We start from the raw sequence: 13,238 nt of genomic DNA on the forward strand, positions 1-13,238 counted from the left end.
ACGTCAGGACCCACTATGCTTGCTGTCAGTGAGTAGCTGACAGTTCTAATACACTGCACTACGCATGTAGTGCAGTGTATTAGAATAGCGATCAGGGCCTCCTGCCCTCAAGTCCCCTAGTGGGACAAAGTAAAAAAGTTAAAAAAAGATGTGTAAAAATAAGAAAATAAAAGTTTTAAAAGTAATAAAAGTAAAAGTCCCACTTTTTACCTTATCAGTCCTTTATTATTAATAAAAATATATAAACAAACAAATAAACTATACATAATTGGTATCGCCGCGTCCGTAACGGCCTGAACTACAAAATTATTTTGTTTATCCTGCACGGTGAACGCCGTAAAAAAAAATATTAATAAACCGTACCACAATCAGAACTGTTTGGTCACTTCACCTCGCAAAAAATGGAATAAAAAGAGATCAAAAAGTCGCATGTACCTAAAAATGGTACTGATCGAAACTACAGTTCGTTACGCAAAAAATAAGTCCTCGCACGGCTTTATTGATTGAAAAATAAAAACGTTATGGCTCTTAGAATAAGGTAACACAAAAAGTAAATGATTGTTTACAAAACGTATTTTATTGTGCAAACGCCATAAGACATAAAAAAAAACTATAAACATCTGGTATCGCCGTAATCGTATCGCCCCGCAGAATAAAGTGAATATGTCATTTATAGCGCACGGTGAACGCTGTAAAAAAATAGAATAAAAAAACAATAGTACAATTGCTGTTTTTTAGTCACCACGCCACCTAAAAATAGAATAAAAACTGATCAAAAAGCCGCATGCATGACATGAAAACTGCAATGGATTCCTCAAGGGGTCTAGTTTCCAAATTGGGGTCACTTTTGGGCTGTTTCCAATGTTTTGGCACCACAAGACCTCTTCAAACCGGACATGGTGCCTAATAAAAAAGAGGCCTCAAAATCCTCTAGGTGCTCCTTTGCTTCGGAGGACGCTGCTTCAGTCCATTACCGCCCGAGGGCCACATGTGGGATATTTGTCTAAACTACAGAATCTGGGCAATAAGTATTAAGTTGCGTTTCTCTGATAAATCCTTTTGTGTTATAAAAAAAATGGTATAAAAAGGATTTTCTGACAAAAAAAAAAAAGTAAATTTCACCTCTACTTTGCTCTAAATTTCTGTGAAACACCTAAAGGGTTCATAAACTTTCTAAATGCTGTTGTGAATACTTTGAGGGGTCTAGTTTCTAAAATGGGGTGTTTGATAGGGGTTTCTAATATATGGGCCCCTCAAAGCAACTTCAGAACTGAACTGGAACCTAAAAAAATAAATAAATGAGGCAATACTTCGCTTCTCACATTATACTGATAATGAGCCGTGCCCACCCCGAGATGACCCCAGTTTTGTATAAACGGAGACCCCTATTAGACCGTTTCAGTGCCCGGTTCTCCCAAGCATACACCCCCGAGAAGTGTATTTCTATTGATGAGTCCCTGGTACATTTTAAAGGGAGGGTTCAATTCCGCCAGTACCTGCCGGGTAAGAGGGCAAGGTATGGCGTGAAGATGTATAAGCTGTGCGAGAGTGCATCAGGGTATACCTACAGGTTTAGGATATATGAAGGAAAGGCCACCCCCAAACCAGACTGCATCCTGGACTACAATAGGTACATGGGAGGGATGGACTTGTAAGATCAAGTCCTGAAGCCCTACAGCGCCATGCGGTGTGGTATAAGAAGCTGGCCGGGCACATCATACCGATGGCTTTGTACAATGCGTACGTGCTACGTCGATGTGCAGGCCAGACGGGAACTTTCCTGGAAATTCAAGATCTAATCTTTAGGGACCAGGAAGGGGGGGCACCCAGTACTTCTGGAAGCGGGGCCACACGCATCGTACCAGGGCAACACTTTCCAGGAGAAGTTCCCCAAACAGGTGGAAAGGGAAAGAGTCAAAAGAGGTGCAGAGTCTGCTATAAGAGGGGGATAAGGAAGAACACAATATACCAATGTGACACGTGTCCCGAAAAACCAGGGCTCTGTATAAAAGATGGTATTAAAATGTATCATACATCCCTTGATTTTTAATTTACCCTGATGCACTCCGCACAGCTTACCCCCCCCTCATCTTTCCCTTCTGAGCCCTGCCGTATGCCCAGGCAGCTGATAACAGCCACATGTAGGGTATTGCCGTACCCAGGAGAACCCACATTACAATTTAAGGGGTGTATATCTCCGGTGGCGCATGCTGGGCACACTATATCGGACACTGACATGCTATATATATATATATATATATATATATATATATATATATATATATATTGCAAATCTCACTCTGCACCATCTGCTGCGCATTATCTTTTACACAGTACTTGTGGGGTCAAAATGCTCACTACACCTCTAGATGAATGTCTTAAGGGGTGTAGTTTTTAAAATGGGGTCACTTCTCGGGGGTTTCAACTGTACTGGTACCTCAGGGGCTTCTGCACACATGACTTAGCACCAGAAAAGCTCCAGTAGGCCAAATGGTGGTCCTTTCCTTCTGAGTCCTCCCATGGGCCCAAACGGCAGTTTATCACCACAAATGGGGTATTGCCGCACTAAGGACAAATTGGGCAACAAAATGTGGTATGTTGTTCCCTGTGAAAATAAGAAATTTTGATCAAAAATGACATCTTATTGGAAAAAATATCATTTTTTTCATTTCACAGCCCAATTCAAATAGGTGCTGTGAAAAAACTGCGGTCAAAATGATAACAAAAACCATAAATGAATTCCTTGAGGGGTGTAATTTCCAAAATGGGGTAACTTCTGGTGGGTTTCCATTGTTTTGATACCTCAACACCTCTTCAAACCTGGCATGCTGCCTAAAATATATTCTGATAAAAAAGAGGCCTCAAAATGCACTAGGTGCTTCTTTGATTCTAGGGCTTGTGTTTTAGTCCACGAGCGCACTAGAGCCACATGTGGGACATTTCTAAAAACTGCAGAATCTGGACAATACATATTTAGTAGTATTTCTCTGGTAAAACCTTCTGTGTTACAGAAAAAAATTGAATAAAATTGAAATTCAGCAGAAAAAATGACATTTGCAAATTTCATTTCCACTTTGCTTTAATTCCTGTGAAATGCCTGAAGGGTTAAAAAAAACTTTCTATATGCTGTTTTGAATACTTTGAGGGGTCTAGTTTTTAAAATGGGGTGTTTTATGGGGGTTTCTAATACATAGGCCCCTCAAATCCACTTCAGAACTGAAGAAGTACCTTAAAAAAAAGGCTTTTGAAATTTTCTTAAGAATATAAGAAATTGCTGTTTATGTTCTAAGTCTTGTAACGTCCAAGAAAAATAAAAGAATGTTCAAAAAACGATGCCAATCTAAAGTAGACATATGGGAAATGTGAACTAGTAACTATTTTGGGTGGTATAACCGTCTGTTTTACAAGCAGATGCATTTAAATTCTGAAAAATGCTATTTTTTGTAAATTTTCTGTAAATTTTGCAATTTTTCACAAATAAAGACTGAATATATCGACCAAATTTTACCACGAACATGAAGCCCAATGTGTCACGAGAAAACAATCTCAGAATCGCTTGGATAGGTTTAAGCATTCCGACGTTATTACCACATAAAGTGAAATATGTCAGATTTGAAAAATGGGCTCTGAGCCTTAAGGCCCAAACTAGGCTGCGTCCTTAAGGGGTTAAACCATCAAATCTTGTAACGTTCCGTTAATGTGAAGGATGGGATAAACTGAAGAAACAATAGAGAAAAGTGTCTGTCTTTTATATAATTATTAAAGGAGTTCCTCCTGGTGCCTATTGAGCATATTCAATGTGGATGGAGATGCAGCGTGACTAAGGACAAAGTACAGATCCTTGGCACAACCACAATCAAATCTCATATGCAGACTGATGCACATGCACTTCTCATGGATAGATTTCAGCGTGTCACACAGTGCTGATAATTAAAGAGATCAATGTCAAAAAAGCCTGAATAGAATTATATTAATCCAGGATCTGATAATCTGGCACTTTTATCCAGTAATATGGAATCTAAATAACAGAATTTCACAAGACTAGAAGCAAAAGTCTGGGCATAGATAACCTATGAGTAAATTGAGGATATCTGGCAGAATTGTTGAGATTTATGCACTTTTCGCTGTCTGTCCGAGTACACGGTACAAAGATAAATAGGTGTACCCGTGGAAATGTTTATAGTACTGCTGCCTGCGAGATCTGAGTGAAGAAACATCTACTGAACCAGACTGCGATCACCCCAGAACTTGAAGTTCAGGACGGTTTGTTGCACACTATGTAGTGTACTGAATAATATCAATGTGGTGACTGATGTTCATAACAAATTTTTTCTTTTTTAATTTTATAACGGTCTAATGAGTGTGTTCCAAAATAAAATAGCTGCCTTATGATGGTTCCTGCAACTTTAACCCCTTAATGACAAGCCATTTTTTTATGTTTTTCCATCGTCTCATTCAAAGAGCTATAACTTTTTTATTTTTGCGTCGACATAACTGTATAAGGTCTTGTTTTTTGCGGGACAAGTTGTAATTTTTAATAGCACCATTTTGGGGTACATAGAATTTATTGATTTAACTTTTATTAACTTTTTTTTGGGGGGGGGGGATGATAGAAAAAAACCTAATTTCGCCACTCTTTTTTTGCATCCTAAATTTACGCCGTTTACCGTGTGATATGAATAACACAATCACTTTATTAAGCGGGTTGTTGCAATTGATATAGATTGATATAGATTTTCTTATGTTTTACTACTTTTACACAGTAAAAACACTTTTTTCAAAATTATTTGGTTTTGTTTTTCCATATTTGAAGAGCCGTAACGTAATTTTTTCACAGATGCAGTTGTATAAGGGCTTTTTTTTTTTTTGCGGGACGACTTGTAGTTTTTATTGGTATCATTTTGGAGTAGATGCGACTTTATCACTCTTCATCAAATTTTTGTAAGGCAGGATTCAAAGAAAACAGCAATTTTTGCAGTTTTTTTTATTTTTTACGGCGTTCTCCGTGCGGGTTAAATTATGTAATAACTTTGGGGTCTTTACGGATGCAGCGATACCAAATATGTGTAACTTTTTTTACTTTATTTTGTTTTTTAATGATAAAGCAGTTTGTAAGGTGAAATAGTTGGCTTTTCATTTTTAGTTTTTTTTTGTTAACTTTTTATTAAATTATTTTTTTTTTTTGCTAGTCCCACTAGGGGACTTCACTATGCGATCGCCCAATCACATTTATAATACACTACAATACTTCTGTATTGCAGTGTATTATGCCTGTCTGTGCAAAACGGACAGGCATCTGCTTGGCCATGCAACTGGCATGACCTAGCAGGCATACTCTACAGGCAGACCTGGGGGCTTTTATTAGGCCCCCGCCTGCCATAGAAGACTCAGGCACCCGACGATCTTATCGCCGGGTGTCGGTGGGAGAGAGAGGGAGCTCCCTCCCTCCCTCTCTCCAAAACCACTCAGAATCAGCGCTTGCTATTGAGCGCCGCATCTGAGAGGTTAAACGGGTGAGATCGATATATCAATCTCACCCGTTAGAGCATGGATGCCCCCAGCCCTCCTCTACCTCCTGGTAGCTGAGAGCAGGGACGTTTAAAGAGGCTCTGTCCCCACATTATAAGTGCCCTATCTCCTACATAAGGAGATCGGCGCTATAATGTAGGTGACAGCAGTGGTTTTTATTTGGAAAAACGATCTATTTTTACCACGTTAGGAGCGATTTTAGCTTTATGCTAATTAGTTTCTTAATGCCCAACTGGGAGTGTTCTTACTTTAGACCAAGTGGGTGTTATACAGAGGAGTGTATGACGCTGACCAATCAGCATCATGCACTTCTCTCCATTCATTTAGACAGCGCATAGTGACACTGTGTTGTTCACTATGTGCTGTCTTATACTGACACATTAACGTTACTGAAGTGTTTACACAGTGAATAGGCATTCCTTCCAGCCAGGACGGGATATCTATTCCCAATCCCGACACTTCGGTAACATTTCTGTGGTACTTACAGCAGAGCAAAGTGTAATCTCGCTGTAACCTGTCATTTACAGCGTGATCTCGCGAGATTACGCTTGCTTCGCTGTAAGTCCCACAGAAACGTTAGTGGGCGTTGTAAAGAGGAGTGTATGACGCTGACCAATCAGCATCATACACTTCTCTCCATTCATTTACTCCGTGCATAGTGACACTGCGTTGTTCACTATGTGCTGTCTTAGGCTGGATTCACACGAGCACATTACGTCCGTAATTGACGGACGTATTTCGGCCGCAAGTCCCGGACCGAAAACAGTGCAGGGAGCCGGGCTCCTAGCCATCATAGTTATGTACGACGCTAGGTGTCCCTGCCTCGCTGCCGGACAACTGTCCCGTACTGAAAACATTATTACAGTACGGGACAGTTGTCCGGCAGGGACTCCTAGCATCGTACATAACTATGATGTTAGAAGCCCGGCTCCCTGCACTGTGTTCGGTCCGGGACTTACGGCCGAAATATGTCCGTCAATTACGGACGTAAGGTGCTCGTGTGAATCCAGCCTTATACTGACACATTAACGTTACTGAAGTGTTCAGACAGTGAATAGACTTTCCTTCCAGCCAGGACAGGATGTCTATTCACAATCCCGACACTTCAATAAAGTTTCTGTGGGACTTACAGCGAAGCAAGCGTAATCTCGCGAGATCACACTGTAAATGACAGGTTACAGCGAGATTACGCTTTGCTCTGCTGTAAGTACCACAGAAATGTTACCAAAGTGTCGGGATTGAAACAGAAAGAGCCTTCCCCAAATTGTTCCCACAAAGTTGGAAGCTACAATTGTCCAAAATGTCTTGGTATGCTGAAGTATTAAGATTTACCTTCTCTGGAACTTCCCGACCCCTGAAACCCGTAGCATTATCCCTCCACCAAACTTTTTTTTTTTATGTTCATTATTTTTTTGTTTAATATTAATTTTATTTTTATTTATTTTTAACAAATTAATAAAAAACATCCATAATGAGATTACAAAAATACATAATTTATACCCTCCCCACCCAGAAACCCAATAAACACACAGTTTTCCCCTTCTTCCATCTTCCCTCTCCCTTCCTTTCCTCTCCACGTCTACCCATTCCTAGAAAAGGAATCATTAAAGATTGAACTCCTCTCACTGCTATATCTTGGTTAACTCCTTCCCGACCGCCCACTGTCTTTTGACGTCAGGCGGTGCGGGTGCTTAGTCTACAGAGACGTATTTTGGCGTCGCTGTAGATCAGGCTGATGAGCGCTCGTCCTCTAAGGGTATGTTCACACACTAATTATGTACGTAATTCGGGCGTTTTTGCCCCGAATTACGTCCGAAAAATGCGGCTTGAAAGCGTTGACAAACATCTGCCCATTGAAAGCAATGGGCTGATGTTTGTTCACACGAGGCGTATATTTACGCGCCGCTGTCAAATGGCGCGTAAATAGACGCCCGCGTCAAAGAAGTGACCTGTCACTTCTAGGGGCGTAATTGGAGCCGTTATTCATTGTCTCCAATGAAAAGCAGCGCCAATTACGTCCGTAATGGACGCGGCGTTCAAGCGCCTGCACATGCCGTTACGGCTGAAATTTCAGCCGTTACAGACGCTGCCGTGTGAACATACCCTAAGCAGGAGCTGTAACTAAGGGTATGTGCACACACACTAATTACGTCCGTAATTGACGGGCGTATTTCGGCCGCAAGTACCGGACCGAACACAGTGCAGGGAGCCGGGCTCCTAGCATCATACTTATGTACGATGCTAGGAGTCCCTGCCTCGCTGCAGGACAACTGTCCCGTACTGTAATCATGTTTTCAGTACGGGACAGTTGTCCTGCAGCGAGGCAGGGACTCCTAGCATCGTACATAACTATGATGCTAGGAGCCCGGCTCCCTGCACTGTGTTCGGTCCGGTACTTGCGGCCGAATTACGTCCGTCAATTACGGACGTAATTAGTGTGTGTGCACATACCCTAACAGTTCCTGATCTTAGAGCAGCCTCTTGAACACAGCTGGGGTCGACAAGCATTCGGACCACAGCTGTTTAACCCTTTGATTACCGCTGTCCGTGACCTCGGCAAGATCAAAGGGAATTCCCCTCTTTGATCGCATCACCGGGATTCCAGTGATGCGATCAAACAATGGGGAATCCCTCTGCAGTCAGCACTGGGGATCTACAAAGGACCCCAGGGCTGTCTGTCCCGTTTGCCTGCTGTTCGGGCACACTATGTGCTGCCCGATCAGCAGCCTGTGTCATAGTGACACAGTGTAATGTATTAGCGTACAGAAGTATGCTAATACATTACAAGTAAAAAATAAAGTTACAAATAAAGTTATCCCTTGATGGGATTAAAAAAAAAAAGTAACAAAACAAATAAATAAAAAAAAGTCCCAAAAAGAGTCTTTATTTTGCATTAAATACATTTTATTGCCCCTACACTAAATAAAAACAAAAAACCTACACATATTAGGTATCTACACGACCGTAATAACCTGAAGAATTAATCTAATGGGTTATTTAGCGGGAAACGTGAACGGGATAAAAAATAAACAAAAAAAACTATTACGAGAATCGCTTTTTCCTATATTCACGCCGTGAAAAAACATTTTTTTACCCCCAAACTGTGGGGGGGGGGAAAAATACTATTTCTCTTGCATAAAACAAGGCCTCATACAGCCACGTCAATGAAAAAATAAAAAAGTTATGGCTGCTGAAACACAGAGAGGCAAAAACAGAAAAATTGAGCTGGTCATTAAAGAGGCTCTGTCACCAGATTCTCAAACCCCTATCTCCTATTGCATGTGATCGGCGCTGCAATGTAGATAACAACAACGGGGTTTTTTTGGTTTTTTTTTAAAACTTTCATTTTTGGCCAAGTTATGAGCTATTTTATATATATGCAAATGAGGTTTAAAATGGACAATTGGGCGTTTTTTTTTCGTTATGTCCAACTGGGCGTGTATTGTGTTTTTAACTGGGCGTGTTTACGTGTATGACGCTGACCAATCAGTGACCAGTCAGCGTCATACACTCCTCTCCATTCATTTACACAGCAGCGATGTGCAGCCACATAAACAGAGATTAACATTAATCGAGTGTCCTGATAATGAATACGCATGACCATCCAGCCTGGACGTCATGTGTATTCAGAATCCTGACACTTCTGACTCTTTTCTGTGAGATTTCCAGCAAGTGAAACGAAATCTCGTTTGCCTCCGTAATCTCGCGAGATTTCGTTTCCCTTGCTAGATATCTCAAAGAAAAGAGTCAGAAGTGTCAGGATTCTGAGTACACATGACGTCCAGGCTGGATTTCATGTGTATTCATTATCAGGACACTTGATTAACGTTAATCTCTGTTTATGTGGCTGCACATCGCTGCTGTGTAAATAAATGTAGAGGAGTGTATGATGCTGACTGGTCACTGATTGGTCAGCGTCATACACGTAAACACGCCCAGTTAAAAACAATACACGCCCAGTTGGACATAACGGAAAAAAACACGCCCAGTTGTCCATTGAAAAGCTAATTTGCATATATATATAAAATAGCTCATAACTTGGCCAAAAATGAACGTTTTAAAAAAAACAAAAAACGTTACTGTTATCTACATTGCAGCGCCGATCACATGCAATAGGAGATAGGGATTTGAGAATCTGGTGACAGAGCCTCTTTAAGGTCTTTTCAGGCCTGGTCATTAAGGGGTTAAATAAACAATTCTCAGTGACACTGTATAGGTAAATTGGCCAAACAAGAGTCCTCAACACAATCGCAATACCTCCCCATTCAGCTATTGACTATATCAGAACAAAAAATGTAATCACATCTTCCCTAACCTACCTTGGAGTTACAATACAATTTTGGGAGGAGAAGTACATCTCTGCTAAGCTATTAGTCCCATTAACCACATAAAGAGACTCTGCAACAGATGAAAAGAAAATGAAGAGGGGGGGGAAAAAAAAAAAACACTCGATAGACCGAATCTACTCCCATCTCCCAATATGGCTGGCTTTAGTAAACTTAAGTTTCTCATACTTCTTTATTTTTTTTGTCATGAGGTTCCTCCACTCTTCGACTGTGGGGGGTGAGTCGGCGCCCCATTTCCTGGCAATAAGTACCCTGGCCGTAGGAAGCAATCTAGTAATAACTATTTGTCCCTTATTATATTTACCTTCTTCCATCTCTTCTGTGCAATTAAGAATTGCATGAATCAGGGATTTAGGAATGTCTCTCCCTAATACATTTCAATTTCCTCGAAGATGTTTACCCTAAATATTTTAATATACAAACATGTCCATATAACATGAATAAAATCAGCCATTGGGGATTGGCATCTAGGACAGTTAGAACTGTTGTTAGTATCAAATTTACAAAACAAGAGTAGGAGAATAATACAATCTATGCAAGATGTTAATTTGTATGAATTGATGGTTTACGCTGACCGACACATTTTTAACATTTCTCTAACAATTTGCCCACCAATCATTATCAATCAAACCTAAGTCTCCAGCCCATTTTAATTGGCTTGGGGGCAACATACTTCCAGAAAGTGCACCATTTATAATTCTATATAGTGATGAAATACCCTTTTTACCCACAGTATTATACATAAGCCTATCGATCTAACTGTGACTTTGTACAACAAATTTTTCTTTATAGTTTTACTAACTGCGTGCTGTATGTGAATATATCGAAATCGATAAGTTTCTCTTAAGTGATTTTAAGTTCCTCAAAATTGATCAGTTTCCCATTTAATACATTTAATACTATATTTTATCCACCCCCCTCCTGAATATTCTCCAATTCTTTCACGTTTTTATTGTACCACACTGGTGTACATTGAAGTCAGGGCTGGACTGTCCATCTGGAAATTCTGGCAAATGCCAGATCGGCCGGTGTACGCTGTGGGCTGCTTCCGGCTCACCTCTTCCTCCCACTGAGTAGCGCTAGCCTGTCATCATGCAGGGGCGTAGCTAGGGGGGGGGGGTACGCTCTGTGCCCGGCTATTCAGATCTTTTGTACTAGTGAATTCGTATAGCGCTTCCGTCGCTGAAAGGCGCTGACTGACAGGGAAAGTCATTCTGCCCAGAAAATCAGCGCCTTTCATAGACGCTTTGTTCAACCCACAGGAGACCTGCGCAGAAGACAGCAGGTCTCCATTGCTGCGGACCGGCGTGGGAGCGGGATTAAGGTGAGTTTGTATAGTTTGTTATTTTATTGTAATAAAAAAAAGTGTGTGGCTTTATCTACAGGGGGGCTTTATCTACAGGGGGGGCTATATACAGGGGTGGGCTATCTATGGAGCTCTATATACAGGGGTGGGCTATATCTAGAGGGGGGCTATGTACAGGGGTGGGCTATCTGTGGAGCACTATATACAGGGATGGGCTATATCTACAGGGGGGCTATATACAGGGGTTGGCTATCTGTGGTGCACTATAAGAGGAGCTATTTGTGGGACACTATACAGGGGTGGGCTATATGGGGGCACTATCTACATGGGGGCAAAGTGTGTGTGTGGGACACGGTGTATGGTGCTTTTATAATTAGAGGTGCAGTGTGTGGCGCTATTATATTTAGGGGCGTAGTGTGAGGTATAATGAGTACTTTATCTTTATTTATAGGTGCAGAAATGTTGGAAAAGTGAGAATCTAAAGACATCTTAGCGGCAAACTGCAGAAATGGTCTGTGACCAGGAGTAATCATAGAGGTCTGGATCGGATGGAGAAAAAGAACTAGAATCTGAGACGTCACCAGTGAGTCACTTAATGTAAACGTATATTCTGCCTCTAATCAGCACTGTAGTCACTGTATGATCTGCAGTGAGATTATGGGTGGTGTGATTATGATATGATTTATTTTTTGTGAATCCGCATCTCCCAGCATATCCTTATCATTGTTCGGGCCATGCTGGGAGCTGTAGTTTTACGCCGTACATACCTATACGGCAGGGGTTGCACTAAATTGAGCTGTATTTGTGCTGGTGTTATATTTATGTACTGAGCTTTGTTCTGGTGCTGTATATATGTACTGAGCTTGGTTCTGGTGTTGTGTATAGAACTATATTGCTTGTAAAATGTACAAATGTTTTTATGCTCGAGTTACATAAAAAGAAATGTGGAAAAGAAATGACACGTCATTGATTGGTAGAGAAAACAAACACGGCGAGGGGGAAAGAGATGTCGGGAAAGAGGTGGGGGGGGCGCCAAAATTAATCTTTGCCCCGGGTGCTGGAGAACCTAGCTACGCCTCTGCATCATGCTGTGTGGCGCAATGGCCTCTGCACCAAGCAAGCAGCCTGCTGCCAAGCCAGTGTTGCTAGCTGTCATAAATTTATTTTTCACAGCCGTGTCCCGGCCCCTCCTCCTCAACCACTGACACGGCTCCTCAGTTCACTGTCTCTGTTCTAAGCCACGCCTCCTCCGTAATTGGCCCTGCCTCCTCCATACTCTAACCCTATCACGGTGCAGCTTCTTGCTGCTCTGCGTGAGCATGTATTCCCAGCCTTTTGTCTACAGCTCAGCGGCGGGTTTACTGCTCACACAGAGCTGAGCTGGCAAATGAGTCAGTCTAGCATCTTCATAGAAAAGTGTGTTCAGCCTCAGTCCTCTCCAATCTCCACAAGTCTGTAAATAAAGAAAGTAAATATGCAAAAAAAATTACTGTTATCCCCTTCCCCTCCATGTGGAACTATAACTCCCAGCATGCCCAGACACCAGTAGGACTTCAGGACCTGGTGGGCGTTGAGGTCCCCCCCACAGTTTGCATTAAAGGGGTTGTCTAGTCCCTAAAAATTGATGGCCTATCCTCAGGATAGGCCATCAATACCTGATGGGTCGGGGTCCCACTCTCGGGACCCCCGCCGATCAGCAGTTTTGAAAGGGCTGCAGCGCTCATACGAGTGGTGCTTCCCCTTCATTTCTACTTGCTCTCTGTGAATCGCTGACATGGATGTACCGGCCTCCTTCTCCCATTCGCTTCAATGAGATCAGGCTGCAATACTGTGAATCGCCGCTACATCCATGTCAGCGATTCACAGAGAGCAAGTAGAAATGAAGGGGAAGCACCACTCTTACGCGCGCTGCAGCCTCTTCAAAACTGCTGATCGGCGGGGGTTCCGGGAGTGGGACCTCGATCCATTAGCTATTGATGGCCTTTCCTGAGGATATGCCATCAATTTTTAGGGACTGGACATGGTCACTACATGGGGGTAATATTGGTATTTGTATA

Source organism: Rhinoderma darwinii, chromosome 1 (genome assembly GCF_050947455.1).
Source record: "Rhinoderma darwinii isolate aRhiDar2 chromosome 1, aRhiDar2.hap1, whole genome shotgun sequence".
Taxonomy (NCBI): Eukaryota; Metazoa; Chordata; class Amphibia; order Anura; family Rhinodermatidae; genus Rhinoderma; species Rhinoderma darwinii.